General features: G+C 36.0%; 1 protein-coding gene across 1 annotated transcript in view; it reads left to right on the forward strand.

Annotated features, from left to right (window-relative positions):
• Nucleotides 1-19,366, forward strand: part of ci (cubitus interruptus) — a 152,411-nt gene that overhangs the window by 93,944 nt on the left and 39,101 nt on the right. The window lies entirely within an intron of this gene.

The following is a 19,366-nucleotide window of genomic DNA, read 5'->3' on the forward strand; positions in this document are numbered from 1 at the left end:
TTTGTTGCGCTCAGAATCAGTACCAATTAATTTATTTTTGTTCAACTTTATGGTGATCTTTCTAATAAGTCTATTAGAAAGATCACAAGTTGAACAAAGTTGAAGAAGTTGAACAAAAATAAATTGACTAAAAAAATGCTCTAACTTGTACCAAACTAGTAAACATCGACGCGTCAAAGGTTAAATTTGTACAACTTATTGTTGACGAAGTACCTACCAGTGACGATGGGGTGACGCCGAGGGATCAGAAAAGGTGTCTTTGAAAGTAAAAAAAGAATTTTTATACTTATGGGATGCCATTCGGAAAAACAATTTTCCTAATTTTAGGTCGTTTTCTTATCACTTACTCCTAACTTCTAATTATGACGTAGACATCCGCTAAGAAAAGATTTTCGAAAATTCAATTATATAGGGGTTTGAAATTTGTGTAGTCCACGCGGACGAAGTCGCGAGCATAAGCTAGTCTAAATATATAAAAGAAAAAGGTGACTGACTGACTAATTGACTATCAACGCACAGCTCAAACTACTGGATGGATCGGACTGAAATTTGACATGCAGATAACTATTACGACGTAGGCATCCGCTAACAAAGGATTTTTGAAAACTCAACGGGGTGAAATAGGGGTTTGAAAGTTGTGTAGTTCACGCAGAGAAAGTCGCGAGCATAAGCTAGTATTATTATAATATACTAAGTTCTGTCAATGTTTTGTTTTCATCTCTATCTATTCTCCGCTATGTGATGTAAATGGGAAAACCTGGCTTCCTAGGTCCACGCGGTCTCTTTCCTACGACAATGCCTATAAGCATGAGCTTTTCTAAATATCTCTCATCTCTGTAGCTATATCACTCAATCTTCGAGAATCTAGTTCTTGACTATGGAGTTTAGGAAAACCTTGATTTTATGAATTTCATTTCTAATTATTTACAATTGGAAGAAGTCCTTTGATATAAAAATAATATTTTTGATAAAGTTTATAATACTGACGGAACCAATGCCGCTAAAAATGCATTTGCAGGTAGTATAAATGACTTTATTATAAAACTGACGTTTTATCCTCGAGCGAAAAAAAATTATAGCATTAAAACCAACAATTTTAATGTAATAAGGGAAACAGCTGGATAACGAAACGATTTGATCCTCTGTAAATGTCAATGTTGTTATAATACTTAATTTCCAAATTAAAGTTAACGAAACTCCACGCCCAGTTTCACGACTGCTAATCAACAACCCCCTGGGGGCAATGAGTGTAAATTTTACGATCATACGCATCTGTATGCTAGGTATTTTAAAATGTCTAGAAGTATGAATTTTTTCAACTTTGCGCAAGGAAAATTGGCAGGCAGGAGACCGCTAAAGTTACGTCAAATAATTTATTACAGACTTACTACTAAACTTAAGCGTAGTGTGGGACGACCTCCAACCCTCTGGATCGATGACCTGAAGAAGGTGGTGGGAAGCGGATAGATGAGGAAAGCGGAGGATCATGTTTGGTGGCGCGCTCTTGGAAAGGCTCCTCTTGGCTTTGTCCAGTAGTGGACGCAAACAGGCTGATGGATTGGATTGGATTGGATAGACTAGATGATGCCCGCGACTTATCCGCGTAGATTTAGGTATTTTAAAAATCCCATGGGAGTTCTTTAATTTTCCGGGATGCTAGCTATAACTGTACCAAATTTCGTCAAAATCGGTTGAACGGGTGGACCGTAAAAGGCTAGCAGACAGACTGACAGACACACTTTCGCATTTATAATATTAGTATGGGTAGTATGGAAGTATGGATTAAGCTTTTGGTTTCTTGTATATCATGGACTTCCGTAAAGTTTCTCCTGCTTCTATACAACAGTCTGATATAGTTTTTTTTTTAAATTTATAGACTAGCGCTTGGCTGCAATCAGACCTGGTGGCAAGTGATGATGCAGCCTAAGATGGAGCGCGCTTGCCTAGAAGATGCCTATTCACTCTTGTCTTGAAGGTACCCATATTATAATTCGGGTGTTTCAAATCTTGGCGGTTTGAATTAGAAATGAGGAGGCAAATCGCTTCGTACGTATCCGGGGAATTTCGACTACGTACGGGTGCAGAGTTTCGAAGTACACGGCTAGGCTTTATCCATTTTTGTTGGTATTAAAGGTCAAAAGCCTTGCAAGGGCTGGCAGGCGGTCGTTAATCCCAGCATCTCAATAAAAAATACGCCCTAGCGCTGCAACCGGCCAGCTTTTACGACTCATTTGGAGTTTTATATCGCCCCTATACATATACAAGTATACATATACAAGTATACTTGTAGTAAACACTGTTTCTGGACACCTAAATAAAGGAGGGGAATTTTGGGCTAGGGAACTTGGCTCTTTCATTTCATCATTATTATCATCACTAGCTAATGGCCGCGACTTTGCACGCGTGGGTTTAGGTTTTTAAATATCCCGTGGGAACTCTTTAATTTTTCGGGATTAAAAGTAGCCTATGTCACTCTTTAGGTCTTAAACTATACCCATGCGAAAAATCATGTCAATCCGTTGCTCTGTTGCGACGTGATTGAAGGACAAACGAACAAACCAATAAACCAACAAACAAACACACTTTCGCATTTATAATTTAGGTATTGGGTAGTGATATACTATGGGTAGTGATTAACCCATGGTCGACTCACTAATGAGCACGGGTCTTCTCTCAGAATGAGAACGGTTTGGCCATAGTTTACCACGTTTTCCTAGTGCGGATTGGCAGACTTCACACACAGCTGAAATGACAATGGACAGGGCGCATAGTTCGAAAAACCGATAGACGTTGGGGTCCTAAATTGCTAGAATGGTGACCTCGCACCAGAAAGCGCAGCGTTGGAAGATTAGTCCGCAGGTGGACAAACGAGTGAGTCACAAGGAGCCGCTGGATTCAGGCGGTGCAAGACCGGAGCGTGTGGAAGTCATGATCATGATGATGACACCTTTGAGAACATTATGCAGAACTTTAGAGCCTCGATAGCTCAACGGTTAAAGGAGCGGACTGAAAACCGAAAGGCCGCCGGTTCAAACCCCACCCGTTGCACTATTGTCGTACCTACTCCTAGCATAAGCCTTACGCTTAATTGGAGGGGAAATCGGAATATTAGTCAGAACTCTAAACTTGGCTGATATTTTAAAAAAAATCAGGCATGCAGGTTTCCTCACACTATTTTCCATCACCATTAAGCTAGTGACATTTAGTAATTGCTTAAAACGCACGAAACTCCGAAAAGTGTGAGGTGCGTGCCCGGGATCGAACCCTTAACCTCCCGAACAAGAAGGAAGGCATCATCTTAACCACTAGGCTATTAACGCTCGTTTGTTTATATGCACCTAATTAGTTAGCGCTTTTTATTATCCCTTAAACACTGGCTGGCGCTGTCTCTGGCCATTTCCTTGTTTATGGTTCGGTTGTTTATATTATGTCCTCCAATAAACAATTTTATGGTTTTATCGTTATTTAAAGTTATCGGTTCGATATGGCTTTGTATGGTTAATCAATCTCGATTGAAAAATACAAATCATCATCAACCTATAGACGTCCACTGCTGAACATAGGTCTCTTGTTGGGACTTCCATACGCCACGGTCTTGCCGCGCCGCCGCCTGAATTCAGCGGCCCTCTGCGACTCGTTTTATGTCGTCTGTCCACCTACGAGGGCAAAGTGAAAAGTTTTCGGCTGAGAATGTCATAAAATAAATGATTAAAATTACATAAAAATAACTCTTTGCCATGGAGACCCTGGGGCCATGGAGTCTTAGTGCAAAAAAAATTTTACGAGACATTTCACCGCGATTAGCAATAGCCTCATCTGATGACAGAAGGGCTGGCTCATTTTTTGCGCAACGGATCAGCCTGGCTGTCCGGCGCGGAAATGCAGCCAGTATTCTTGGCACCATTCCACGCGGGCATGATTTATATAGTAATTAGATAAGGCTAGCTTTAAGTTTTATTGTAATATTTTTATTCCAAAAAAAAAATTTAAAAAAGAACTCTTCCAGTAGGTAGGTGCTATTTGGAAATAAGATATATGTTCTTCCGTATAGTTTTCTCGTGCTCAAATACAAATTATTAGTTACTTAATGAATAGGTCCATTGTTATACAGTAAACAAAAGGAATAAAATGTTACTCAATAATTCATCGTTGGCATGACGTCATCCTCGTAGAAAGTGGCGAGCTGTTTCAATCTAAAATTACATTTGCATACAGAGTCCGTTGTGAGGACAAGAGAGGTTAATATGTGCGTTGACAGGACAAGGGCGAAACTATCAATATGCTGTAGTGATGTGGTTGAGTTGCATGTTCGACTTCGAACGCTCGAATTTTATACACCCCCGACTACACGAAGTGACTAAATACCGGGAGTAGAAATCCGGTACTTGACAACTTGTCAAATTAGTATCTTTTTATCAAACGTCAAAAAGCGCGCTTAGTATGCAAGATTCTATGAAATACCGGTATGTGACGTCACAATCAAAATTAGTATCTTTTTATCAAACGTCAAAAAGCGCGCTTAGTATGCAAGATTCTATGAAATACCGGTATGTGACGTCACAATCATTTGACATGCTTTTTTGGTTGAATCGATAGTTTAAATGGGTTACCACACATAAAACTAACAAAGAACGTGGATTTTACATATTTTTGAAGACCCTCTATTTAATCATTACTGAGATTTATTTTTGACATCAAATACCGTATTGCTATTGCGATGTCTCATTAACATCGAAATGACGTTATTTTGACGTCAGCCGAAATAAAAATATGCCATCAGCTCGAAACTTCAATCTAGTGCTGACGTCACTAAAATAGCGGCCACGCGCATTAGCAATTTGCAGGACTTATATCCGTTTGCGGAGCTAATTAATGAACAAGAATAAAGTTTTGCATCAAGTCCTTATCTAGCTCATCGTGAAGTTAGTTTAAATCGATGGCAAAATTGGTACCGAACTGATAAACTAACAGAAACTTAGAAAGACAAGAAAATCAGTAAATAAAACGTAGTAAAAAATAAATTACTTAAATTTTCCATTTCATAGCATGATCAGGAATGAGAAAATATTCTTTGCATACAAAACTAACTGATCATTCGGAGGTCTTCTATAATACTTATAAAATAAAATAAATATAAAAATAGCTTTATTTTCTCCTTACAATATTTTCCTTATTACCAATACAGTGCATAATTAATAAAAATAAAAAATAAAAGAATTATTAGTAGGTTAGTAACTATGTTTCTTATTCTTAAATAACTATGTTAGTATAATGGGTTTCATTGTAAGGACCGCCTAGGGCGGTAAAAGCCTCCTCCATTAGAAGCCACTTCTTAGAAAGAAGTGGCTTCTAAAATACTTACTCATATAAAAATAAAAGCGTGTTAAAACAAACTCTGTCGAGAAAATGTAAACTAAAGGTACAGTGTCTTACATATACTTTTACAGAAATTTTACAGATTTTGAACATTGCAGTTATTTGACTGAATATTAACAAAAATACTATTATCAACTTTTTAATTTTTTTTAAAGAAAATAATATTAAGTTTTTTGCTTTACTTTCGATCAATTTAATTTTAATCGAAGATAATGTTGTATCAAAAAGTTCGACTTCGATTGCATCAAAATATTCACTTCGTTACATCCCTAATATGGAAACTATTAACATCTTGCGGTGAATGCACTTTTCATCGAATCTAAGTGAAGATAGATTTGACAGGAAACATTGTACAGGATGTATTTTATAGACCTTGATTTCTTATAATATCTATGTTTTTACTCAGGCAAGCTGCTCTAATCTGTCATATTAAAGATACTTCATTTTGAAAGAATTTTATATAGCTTTCAGTTATGTTTATCTAATTTATCTTCAGCATTTGTTAGAAGTCCCGCAAATTACTAATGCGCGGGGCCGCCATTTTAGTGACGGCAGCACTAAACTGAAGTTTCGAGCTAATGGTATATTTATATTTCGGCTGACGTCATTTCGATGTTAATGAGATATGGTTCCAGCGCAATAGCAATTTGCGGGATATGTAGAACCATTGGAACTATCATTATCTATAGGCTTTTCCAAAGAGTATAAAATAACATGACCTGTTTTTATAATCAATAATGGTTTTCCTAGTCCTACGACACTTTCCTGATACTTATTTTCAACACTTTAACGACTACTTATGTCATGTGCTATCAGCTAAATTAATTTATAACATTCACTAGCTGATGCCCACGACTTCCTCCGCGTGGATTCAGATTTTTAAAAATCCCGTGGGAACTCTTTGATTTTCCGAGATAAAAAGTAGCCTATGTTTTCTCCGTCCTTTCAACTATCTCTATGCCAAAAATCAAGTTGGTTGCTTAGTTAGGACGCAAAGAAACAAACAAACACACTTTCTCATTTATAATATTAGTTTGGATTCTTAAGAAAATTAATTTAATTATTGGTTAACAAATAAACTATTAATAAACTTAAATCTAAAAAAAACAACATTAAATTAAAACTAAAATAAATTAAATTAAATCTAAAACCTCGTCGAGACCACCGCAGCGAGGCATTGTACCCAAGATGCTGGCAGCATTACCCCTTTGGATGGCCAAACTAATTCTTTGACCAAGGTAGCTGCCAGCTCTCGGGTCCCCGGTTGACTCGATAACTCTTTTCGCAATTTCTTCAAAAAGAGCTCGAGCCCCCGGGCCCCAAGGTCTCCACACCAAAAGGCACGAATACGAAGCTCCCATCGAGGTTTTCATATTTGCGCCTCTTGGCCTGTTCGGCGCTGATGGCCGCTGCACCCGCCATAGAGGAGGTCGCCTGAATGTGGGATGCAGCTAAAGTGTCTACACAAGTTGCATCCCAATTCTTAAGTAAACATAATATTATTTGCTTGTATGTGCAATATAACTATTTCTTTAATCAAATTGTCTGTAACATGACGAACTGTACCGCAGGTCATACGTCGATAGCCCCCAGTATTTATATTGATTACTGAATCATTAACTGTACCAAAGGTTCCAGTGTTTTCATTTATAATCGTACTTGTTTGGCATGGTTAGTAATAACTACTTATCTATTTTTAATATTTATTGCGTACTGCAATGAGAAGGTTTCTAGGCAACGTTCGAGAATATTTTCATAGATGGCGCTAAATACTACCACCACTAAAGATGAAAAATAATACCTATATCTAAATCATCTATACTTTAAATTTAAATCGAATGCGAAATTAATTAATTGCTTCTATTATAGTTCACAGATTTTGTGGGGAAGAAACGTAAGGAATATTGCAGTGCACGCTAGCTCTTACTTTTCATTTATGTGATTGATTGACACGACCTAAACATTAAAGCATAGATCATATAGATACAGGTATTATTTTTCATCTTTAGTTGTGGTAGTATTCAGCGCCATCTATGAAAATTTTCTCGAACGTTGCCTGGAAACCTCCTCATTGCATCTAAGTAATGGGTATTTATATTGATTGGTTATAAGAAATTACTTTACATACCTACGGCATTTTGATAGTATAAAATTTTAATTTAACTTTCTTGTGCAATTCTAGTAAATATTAATTATTGAATTACTATAAGGTTGGCCTAATTCTTCAATTATGATTATTTCAGCAAAGCTTTAACAATACAGGGCTGTAATAAAAAAGGAGATTAGAAGGAGCTAGATTTTATAATTTCATCAGGATATCTTCAACTCTATAATCATAAGATTTTCTTTTTTTTAACGTTCCATAAAAAAATGCAGTTCTTTTCTCAACATGGGGTCGATGTAAACGATTCAATCCGAGTTTTTACGAGTTTATCGTCAAATATTAGAATTATAGCATAATAAACATCTTCAACTGTATCCAGAATTTTGGTCGAATCTGAGTAATAGTTATGGCGTTGTATTCCACGTTCGTAGGTGTCAGTTTCACAATTCCCTTCCTTATAATCAAAGTTTTATGACACCAACAAACCTACAAAATTAAAATTGTCCATAAAAACACTGCGGTTGTAGAGAGAAGTACTAAAAATAATAGATTTATGGCCCCATGTGGACACGTGTCGAAATTTGTTGTAATATAGTTGATATAAAATTTACGATTTCACGTCGTGCTGTTTTATGTTTTTCATTAATAAGATGGGCCATATTTTTTTGATGTTCATATTTTTATGGGGTACAGAAGTAATGGGATACACTCAAAGTATTTTTAATAGAAGAAAAGAAGCTAGTTTCAACAAAATTAAGGGCTAGTTAACATTTTTAATTTAGCTCTTAACTATAGAGCAAACTATTAAACTCGATGAAAAGTAAGAAGAGAATCTTATTCTTCAAAGAAAGAACAGATTAAGAAAGAGAAAATAATATTGTACCTACTTAAAAGAAAAAACCACAATTTTGTTTATATATATCTATGTAGGTGTCTACCAAAAATATGAAAGTAAAAAATTATAGATAAAAAATAAAACAGTTCAGATATTTCGAATATTCGAATTTACCAATGTTTTTGAAGCAGATGAAAAGCTATGCGGAGCTCTGTTTAAAATAAAACATCTAATAAACGCCTAAAATGGTGTTAGGAAGCTTTTTAATCCATATGAAGCGAAAACAAACAAACGGCTATTGTAAACAATCGACCGGCGCACGCGCAGGAGGATGCGCGTGATGTGTGAACGGATATTTTAATTTGACTTTATTATAGATACCATGACTGTAATAATAAAGATCCGGTAGTTGTATTAATATCACTACATATTTCGATCGACACTCTCACGAAACCTCTACTGGGACTTGTGACACCAAACTTTTTAGAGGTCGTAGTTATATCCTTTTATATATATCTATTATCACCGCCTAGTTTGACAGCTAGAGTGCGATGATCACAATCACCTCTGATCCATCGAAGCTATCACACTACTAGCTGAAATGCATCGTTGCAGCAAAAGTATCATAAATTCAACCAAACACAACTATTTAGATTGTAGCAATGATAGATGCATCTTTTCCGCAAAGACTTTTAGTATTAGAATTCCCTTTTGGATAATTCCCGCTAATCAATGTCTAAAATATCACATTTCGATATATCTTTGACATTGTAGGGATTATAGGATTATTGTATAATATCATGCTCTACGGGTATTTTGTGATCAGGCTTTTTATGATTTTGATACATAAGTTTATTTTTGATTTTCTTCATTGAAAAAGAAAGTTTTTTATTGGTTTTTCTTCCTCTATTAATTTAATATTAATAATTTTCTTCCTCAATTAATTTATAATTTTGTTTTCTTCAACGAGGAACTCATTATTAATCTTGTAAGTTCATTCCTCGACATTTACCTATATTTTGTGCAATTACCAAGCCATCTTCTCAGTACATTTCACTTATGAATTCGAATATATCATAATTAATCATCTGATAACAATGGATTTGAACGTGAATTTATAAATTCACAATGTCTTGCTCGTGTATACAGTGGGCAGTACAATATTGGTCTCGCGCGTTGACGTATGTCTGTTTACAAATAAATCATCTGGTACTATATGATTGCGCCTGCGCTCGCTCCGGTGTACGGCTGTGCGCTTCCGGTGAGGTCATCGGACTCCGCACGTGAATTATGATGTTAGACGCTAAGATGCAGGCCTTTATCGCTTAGGGCCTGCTTAGGAAAATGACTGGGTCTAGACGCGGCTCTATTTGTTTATGTAAGCTAAAGGAATTCCATTTTAAGATCTTATAGCTGATAATTTTATCCGCACCATGGCTTTATTATATGAGTCTTTAGAAATGGGTTTCATATTAAATATAGGGTTACCATGTGTACAATTTATAATTAGGATAAGAAGCTCAAACTCTTGGAATTTCTAGCCTAAAACGCGGAAATATCTGTCTATACTTTTACCTAATTACTATGTGATGCTCGCGACTTCGTCTCCACGTGTTTTCGGCTTTAAATAATCCTATGAGAACTTTTTGATTTTCCGGGATAAAAAGTAACCTATGTCCCCTTCTTCGGGCTAAAAGCTATGTCTGTTTCCAAATTTCGTCAAAATCGGTTAAACGGATGGGCCGTGAAAAGCTAGCAGACATACAGAGAGACAGACAGACTGGCTGACACACTTTCGCATTTATAATATTATTAGTATGGATGTATGGATTATTATTTGTTTATTTTATAAAGCCAACGTGAACATGAATATACATGAACATGGACTTTTTATAAGTTTGTTAACACAAATAAATATAATCCTTCAACCGAATTTGCAAAATCATTATTAACTAAAACATATTCTTTACTTTTTAAATTATTAAGTCTGTGTAACACGATAACGATATCGACATACAAAAGTCATAGTAATTCACTTTTGTATGTCAATACACACATACCAGGAAATGTACCACTTAACAATATCGAGTAACTAAAGATAATAGGGAGAGCATTATTATTATATCGTATTTATTGCGAAAGCTTTGACCATATAAATAGAGTTCCATCTAATTGATAGGCCAATTAAACCCATTCTACAGGCCATTTGTGATGTCGAACGAGACGCCGCCAAATAAATAGGTCTCCGATGTATAATTGGTAAAGTTGCGGACCTAAAGTACTGCCTTGAAGGAGCAACTATAACCGCATGATTTATTAATGCAACAGCGATGATTTAATCGGTACCTAAGTAGTGTATTAGTACGTTTTAATAGCAGTGTAACTATTAATGATTGTCATTACAATTTATATTTACGATTAGGAAAACATCAGCCTATAAATAATGTAAGCTCTCTCAATAAGTTATCTTGGGTTAGTATGAGATTTTTAAACTCTCCAACGCCGTTGATAGAATTCGAGCATCGAAGCACTTAACGCCAAATTGAAATGGACCTAAACTCAATTGTTTTTAAGTTTTAATTCGTCCATAGTCAGTCGATCAGATGGATTTTGAAGTTCTTACGGTATTTTTAAATATATCCTATACAAAGCTCGCTTACAGACAGACAGGTGGACGGACAGAAGACGGACGGACAGCAGAGGCTTAGTAAATGGAACCCGTTGGAAGAATATAAAAAAACTTGCTCTGGGGGCGCCACTAGTATATTATCTATGGTCAATAAGTATATTATGGTCTTGTATAAATTAGTTCAGCGACCTCTTTCAGCTCATTATTCAGGGGAAAATAGGCGGCAGAAGACCACCAGGCCGTAGAAGAACATCATGGCTAAAGAATTTATGCCAATGGTAGGTACGGGAAGAGTACCCGATCTCTTTTCCGAGCAGCAGTGTCCATGGTGCAGATAGCCCTAGTTATTGCCAATCTCCGATAGGAGACGGCATTTCAAGAAGAAGAATAAATTAGTTACACGGATTTTCCGCAATATGGCGAGGTGTTTTATTTTTCTGGTTATGCTTTATTTGCCCATACTTCAAAATTATTATTTCATTTCATACAGCAAGCTTTTAAAGTTTTAAACGCACCATTGGGAATTCTTCAAGATAGTTTAACTCATTAATCTAGTGCGGTCAATTAAACTTATCGAGCTCGCTTGTGGTTTGTATCGAATTACAGTGAAAGTGAACATTAATTAAACCACTTAAAACTGTGGGAGAAATCGTTCACCTAGAGTTAGGACTTTGTTCAGGAACAGAGTTAGAGTATTTAAGTAGATAACTGTCTAACTCTGTTGTACAGAATCTCTTAACTAAATTAAATTAAATTGACAGGTCTAAATCTAGTGCTATCTTTATCCGCAGGGAGCATTTTGAAAGGGATAACAATAAATAAATTACAACCTCTCATTTGCACTTACTGTCATAATGTAAATACGAGAAATAAAAAAAAACTTGCAATGCTCGCTTCTAGGTTAAGTAAACTTAGTATGTAAGTGTTTCATTTATTGAAAACTGTACGTTTTTACAATACGCTCCCAGAAGACATATTATTGGAGATGTCTCTCAACAAATTTAAAGTTCATAAAACGTAATCTTATTGAAAAATCCTACTACAATGTAAAGGATTATTTAAATGATAAGAAAGCTTGGGAATACGTTGCTTAACAGCTTTGATAGTTCTAATAAGTTTAAGTGATTTTGTGAAGTGGTGATAATAAAAAGAATACCAGGCTGAGTTTGTTGTGGGCTCTTCTTATACCTGGGTGCGCTTGGACCCTGGTAGCTTTAGTTTTAAGTTTACGTAATTAATTATCATCACATATTTGACTATCAAAAAGATTACAATAGTACCACGGTAATGTTATCTAGTACCTACCTACTTTGAATTTTTTGATTTTAGGGTCATATCAGAGACGATGCTTTTAGCATCAACAATCGGCAATCTTGCGGCTGCATCGCTGTATAAGTTCTATGGTAACGTTTTCAATTTAAAAAATAACATACCAAGAAGAATGTTTGCCTTAATTCAAATTATTTATTAATGAAATTATTGAGATAAATGTTTGGGATATAGGTCAAATACATTCTGATCTAACCTCTGTTATCTTAATTGCAGGTCATATTGAGGTCGGTTGATAACTCAAAAAACTCATGTATAAACGCGGAGAGATAAATTTGGTTTCGCCAATATACAAACTGTTACGACAAAACTATGTGAGCTAATTATTTTATTTTATTTTTATTTTGTTGTACCCCGATTGCCATCTAGACCTGTCGTGAACTATACCTACCTACCTATTACCTAACTACGTTCTCGCTATAGAATACCTACGAACCAAATTACCAATATCTACCTACTTATTTAGAAAATATTATTTCTTACACTAAATCTACCTACTGGTTTTCAAACTCCGAAGCTCTTTTTGGATTATTGCGATATCTCACACATATCTTATATGAGTAGTTTAAATAAACAAGCACAATTAGTCATTCATGACTGCAATCTAAAAATAAACCCCAATTAAACTGTTACACATATCAATTAATTCTCCACACTTTCGTTTAGTGGTATCTTTGAGATCCATATTATAATCACCCCGACTGATATCTTGATCTGTCTAGAAACAAGTAAATTATCTCATAATTGAAATTTTAAATTTCGAACTGACATGTCAATTTTGCGTTCCTATAGTACAGACTTACAAGATTGGCTGTTAGCTGCCGATGCTGAACGATGTCTTGTTTGTTATTATTGTATGTTCGTGCAGTTAGGGGCACCATTTATCTTTAGGACATGTCCAGAAAATGCTTCAATCAAAACTTTTAGAACAAGCTGCCACGAACGGAAATTCATGGGTATGACGTCAAGACAGATCATGAACCTAAAAAGATGCCGGGAAGCGTTTTCGCGGCGAAATTTGTAGTACAAAATATTTTTTTTTATATTTGTGATCGCACTTGTAATTTGCTGCCTTTGTCACGTGATCTCTTGCGTCAACATTTTGAGTCAATAATTGTATAAATACGGGCGGTTGGTGGTTTTTAAACTAGTCTCGTTCGGACGCGAGACTCGGCGACAATTAAATGCTTTTTGTGTTTAGGTCGCCATTTTTGATTGCGTGGTGGTAATAGTAATTATTGTGCCCTAAGCAAGTTAATGTAGTAGTTAGGTTAATATAAAGAGTAAACCTCTCAATAAGCCTCTACACGTGTGATCATTATCTGCGCGCAAGTTTAACAATAGAGGACATTCAAATAACTAATCCAAAAATAGCTTATAATGCCCTGCCTTTCTGTCTGACTTTAAATCCACTTCTGGTATTTTATAATTTTTGGTAGTTTGTTATCACTTAAGGATCAAAGTAAGACACATTTCAATAAAGGGCTAAATATTCTATTTATGCACTATAGGCTTTTTAAACGCATGGTCACCATACTTGTCTAAGCCTGAATCTTATAGAATGATACCGTCGTCGTCGCTTTGTCCAGAGGTTATGGAGTTGTAAGAAAACTTGTTCTGGTTTAATCTCTTTACAATAAATACTAGTATGTAGGTTAATATACAAACAATACAAAAGATAATGTCATCAATCATCATCATCTTCAACATATTATTATAATAAAAGTATGCCATTAATTCGTTCGGGTGCAAATGGTCCAATTCTCATTTAGTACAAGTCAGATTGGTCAGATTTGCGAATGGTCCAATTCGCATATACATAGTCCAAAACTCATATTAATTCGCGCACGACTTTAGCCACTTGGATTTTGGTCTTAAAAATCCCGCGCGAAACTCGGATTTTCCGGAATAAAAAGCAAAATAAATAGGTTCATGTTGACAGAGTGATAGGCTTCATAGGCTACCTTTTATTTCGGTAAATCAAACAGTTTCCACGGGTTTTTGTACAACCTAAATAGGTACACGGGGCTGAAGTCAAACGCATCAGCTAGTAGGAAAGGCATAAGCGACTCATTCCTCGTGCCAACTGTGTGTAGCACAAGATACAAATCACTCGAATCTTTTTTTTACATAAAAAGAAAACAACTTTCTACGCCAACAATTCGCGTTTATTTTTAAAACACAACAGGAGGCTTTATTTGCTCAGAGATATTTTCCAATAATGCTCAAGTAAAACTATAGAAAAGGCATGAATTATGATCGACAAGGCCCGGTCACCCGCTGCTCAGGTTCTCCGAAGAGCACTTCACACCACAGGGTGATTCATATTCGGTTTCATTTATTTTAATTGAGCTGTCGTTTTGCTGTAATGAAAATAAAAATAAAATCCGAAATCCCGTGTCCACTCAACGGGGGCCCGCGATGGCCATTAGTTAAACGTTTTCGGTGAGGTCACGCTTGTTTTGAGCACTCAGCGATGGTGGATTTAAATAATTGAATCATTTATTTTCGATAAATGTAAAGCGAGTGCACGGATGCACTTTAGGTGTTTGTAAATTCAAAATAACTTGGGTAAGATTTTTAAACCATCAACAAAACCAACTCCCCATTTAAATATAATTGTAAAGTAACAACATCGTCAAAGTTTACTTACCTAATCAAAAATTCTCTGCTCCTGGGTCAAAGGTGCCCATCAAACTCGCAGCTTTGGCACGTTTAATGATGATGATGATGGACAACCCAGGCACCAAATAACGTATCACCTACACGTAGAAAGTATAAACTCCCTAACATAGATGGGTACCTAGCTGGCTTTTTGAAAAGTATGTCGATTGGTTGATGATTCTGACTTTTACTAATTAAAGAGCTGAGACAGTTGAAGTGCTGGGACATCTGTAGAAGCTTCGTAAATTTTAATCGAGTGTTCACGGCGAAACGTATCGACTTAGTAAATTATATTGTTATCTGGATGACTTACCTACCTGACTAGGGTACCTACTACTCGTAATTAATTTGAACATAAAATTAACATAATTTAATAAATGGAAATCGTTACACTAAGTGGAAGTCCGTGGCATGAATAAATTAATTACCACCCATGTGTGATAAACATAACAAAACAAAGATATTCGAATATCACAATATACTTACAAAAATTACATATTTTAAAGAAAATTATTTCTGTAAAAAGGAATCTAGCTATGTATATGTATATTTTATTAACTTTTATACTCTTGACTAAAGTTAATTCAAAATTAAGTAAGAATTTTCTATCTGATTTCAACTAACAGAAATCGTTTCATAACGGTGAATTTTGATAATGATGAAAAGAAAATATATCCTACATAATATTTTATGCACGCGCCATTGACTCAGAGAGCAATTTAAGAATAATTTAAGAACCCTTTTTAATATTTCGGTCTGAAAATAAATCAACCTGTATAGCCGGGATATGAAACTGTCGTGTTAAGCTCAGCACATACTATATTTTAAAATAAACAAAGCGGAGTTCTGACAAGTACTGGCTAACTAAGCTGAACCACACTATTAGTAGTTCACTCTGCTATTAGTCTGCTACTTACAGCTGAACGTTTATTATTTTTGAGTTAACGTATAGCTACTTTGCTAAATGATTTTTCCTGTAACTAATAGACAACAAAAAGGGGGACGTGTGGTCTAGTAACCCACTGCATTATTATCCCAAGAGAACTGGAAAGGAGTCACGACTCTCACCACTGAGAAATACAACTATAAAGGAGAAAAAATATACAACAAGATTGATTGTTAAGAGATAAATATCCTAACAAAATATAAGTACCTTTAACTCCCGGAAATTGTTAATGCGCGTGGCCGCCATTTTGGTGACGTCGGCTAGATTGAAGTTTCGAGCTGATGGTATATTTTTATTTCGACTGACGTCATTTCGATGTTAATGAGACATGGTTCCAGCGCAATAGCAATTTGCGGGACTTAAATATATGACAATAATATACAATGCAAACTATGAAGCCCAAAAAACTATCCATTTGGAAACTTTAACTTATTTCTCATTAATAAGCTGACCTAAGTCCTAAACGTAGACTAATGGTTTTGTTCTGATTAAAATAAAACTAATACTTTAAAGAGGCGCAAGAAGCTTAATTTTTACCGCTTTTCGAGACCCCTATAAATCTTCCGTCCGTGGTAAGACTTGAGAATTGAGTCTGCGTATTATTTGTCGAGAAAATCTTTACAAATGGACGTCGTATCGGCCATATTTAAATATTTCTATATTTTTAAACGAGGCGTGAACATTATGAAGGCATAAAATTGTAAAATTGTGTTGAGCATTTTATCAATTTATGTACAAAACCTACAGCTGTTTTACTTTTTAGATTTTGAAAGATAATCTAAACTCTATAAATGAAATGATAAGTTTAATAATTTTATAGTACTTTTTACCTACACTTCAAGGAATAAATAATTTTAAATACTAGTAGCAGCGTGGTGCACAAATAAAAGGACTGCTCACATATTTTCATATTTTCACTGTGTATTTACAGTGTATATTATATGGGCCGTATTTACATTTGGAACTATGGTGGAAAACGAGGGCTGGAGCTTGATGCTCAACAGAGGTGTCTCGCTTTTGATATCTCTGAAGTAAATCTGGCCCCCGGAGCTCGCCAAGTGCAGCAGGATTGTCGAATCGTTCCGAATTCAAATGGTGTTTTAAGTGGCAGCTGCAAAGTGCAATAGTTTTCTTCACAGCTGCCAGCCTTAAAAGAGGCCGCATACCTCTACACTAGCCCGCTTCCATTTTCATCATCATCATCATCCTCAACCTGCTGGACATAGGTCTCTTGTAGGGACTTCCACACGCCATGGTCTTGCGCCGCCTGAATCCAGCGGCTCCCTGCGACTTGTCTGATGTCGTCCGTCCACCTAGTGGCGGGTCTTCCAACGCTGCGTCTTCCGGTGGGAGGTCGCCATTCCAGCACTTTGAGACCCCAACGTCTATCGGTTTTACGAACTATGTGCCTGCCCATTGCCACTTCAGCTTCGCAGCCCGTTGAGCTATGTCGGTTACTCTAGTTGTCCAACGGAATACGGATCTTCTTGTTTCTTATTTGATAACGTAGAGAGACTCCAAGTACAGCTCTCTCCATCGCCCGCTGAGTGACTCTGAGCTTTCTTATGAGGCCCATAGTTAGCGACCATGTCTCGGATCCAGATGTCATTACTGGCAACACGTACTGTTCAAATACTTTAGTCTTCAAGTACTGAAGAATTTTGGACAAGAAGACATCTCTAAAGCTTCCTGAACGCTGCCCAACCGAGTTGAATTTCATTTTGGACGGTATTAATAGGTACATAGGTACATATGCTATCTCACCTGGTGGCTGGTGGTATGTACATACACCAGGTGAGATAGCAGTCAAGAGCTTACTTGTAATGGAATAAAAAAAGCTACGTATGTTGCTAAAACAAACTACAGCATTTTTTTCCACAGATTTTTATGTTCTTGCTCCTAATTATACTCAATAACATTTATTAGCGGTAATAGATTCTTATATTAATAATGTGCTATTAAGGTGTATTGCTGTAGTAATTACATAGTATTATTAAAAAGTGAATTGCGCCAAGTCCGATTCCTGAAGATACCTTTGTTTATTACATATAATTTTCGTTGTAAAAACCAATTTCTTTTGAATATTCTTTGATTAGTTTGTCATTAAATCTACCTACATCTAATAATCCTTTTATATCACTCACTTACACAGGTATTTACTGTTTTTAGGGTTCCGTACCACAAAAGGAAAAAATAATACCTTATAGGATCACTTTGTTGTCTATATATCACTAAATTATACTTTATAGACAATGTTCTCTTTGGGGTTAAGTCTCTAAAGGCCTCAATTAACCACCGCTGAATAAATCACAGTGAAATATGAACACGTTAAGGATTAAGGAACCATAACTTAATAAATTTAAATTTTCCAATGTCCTGTCAGCGTTCAATTATGTTGAATAACTTATACTTTTTGAATGACCCTAAATAAAACATCAAACTCAAAAGCAGGTCGTCTGCGCGAAATCTGTAGAACTTGTTTCACATCCAGCACTGTTTTTAAACTTTCTTCCTAATAAGACAAACTGTTTGCTTATTTTCGTCCCTGTCACACCTGTGGAGTCAAGAGGGTCTAATCTGGTGGGTGAAAAAGACAGCCTACATGAAGACGTCACGCGGGGCGCAGGCGCGCGTGTTCTTGCACTTGTTTTATTTATTTTGTTAGCCGCCATATTTTATTCTTTTTTCTTTCGTTTCTCAATGCTACGTCTTTGTTCGAGGGGCGCAATCGTCTGGCCAGTAAGTTGGATAATTTCTTTATTCCGAGCCCACCCGACAATTTTCTTGCATTATGAGCTTGATTTGTTTAATAATTTTATTACTGGCTACATTGCGCATGCGCGTGGTCTATTGTACCTTTATTCGCAGTTCGCTTAAGCCGCTTTATTCGATTCGTTTTTTTTATATAAACGTGGGAAAGGATTACTGTTTTCGTATTGTTGGTATATCTGCAGATCTTTAAGTGATTAATATACAAGACAAATTATATTATTAAGTATTTGTATGGGCCCTTAGGGTTGTTTCACGTTCGAGCGCTTAGCGCGAGTCTTTTGTTTATTTAGTAATATTATGATTTATATTTTATGCCTACTCTGTTCTATGTACCGTACATATTGTTTAATTCATCTCTCTCTTACTCTTTGCACAACCTTTCTCTACCATTCTAAACTCCAAAATTTTCTACCTCGCCGCAATCAAGACAAATATTTACTTATGTGCAAATAAATGTGCAAAATTCCTTCCCTTTTTCTTTGCTGTCCGCTAATTTGCACCAAAAATGTCGCCCAGACGTCGCTTATTGCCCTAATCAAATGTCCAGACGAATAAGATCACGGCTATCTTCAAGCGCTTCGAAGCGTTCTTAGGGTTCCCTTTAAAGCCTTTATCACTTTCAATAAATTAGTCGGTCATTTTCTATGCCTAAAAGAGAATTCGGTAATAGGTCACGATCCCGTTAAGAGGATGTAGAGGAGGTCAAATGCT

This window comes from Maniola hyperantus, chromosome 23 (assembly GCF_902806685.2).
Source record: "Maniola hyperantus chromosome 23, iAphHyp1.2, whole genome shotgun sequence".
NCBI classification, from domain to species: domain Eukaryota; kingdom Metazoa; phylum Arthropoda; class Insecta; order Lepidoptera; family Nymphalidae; genus Maniola; species Maniola hyperantus.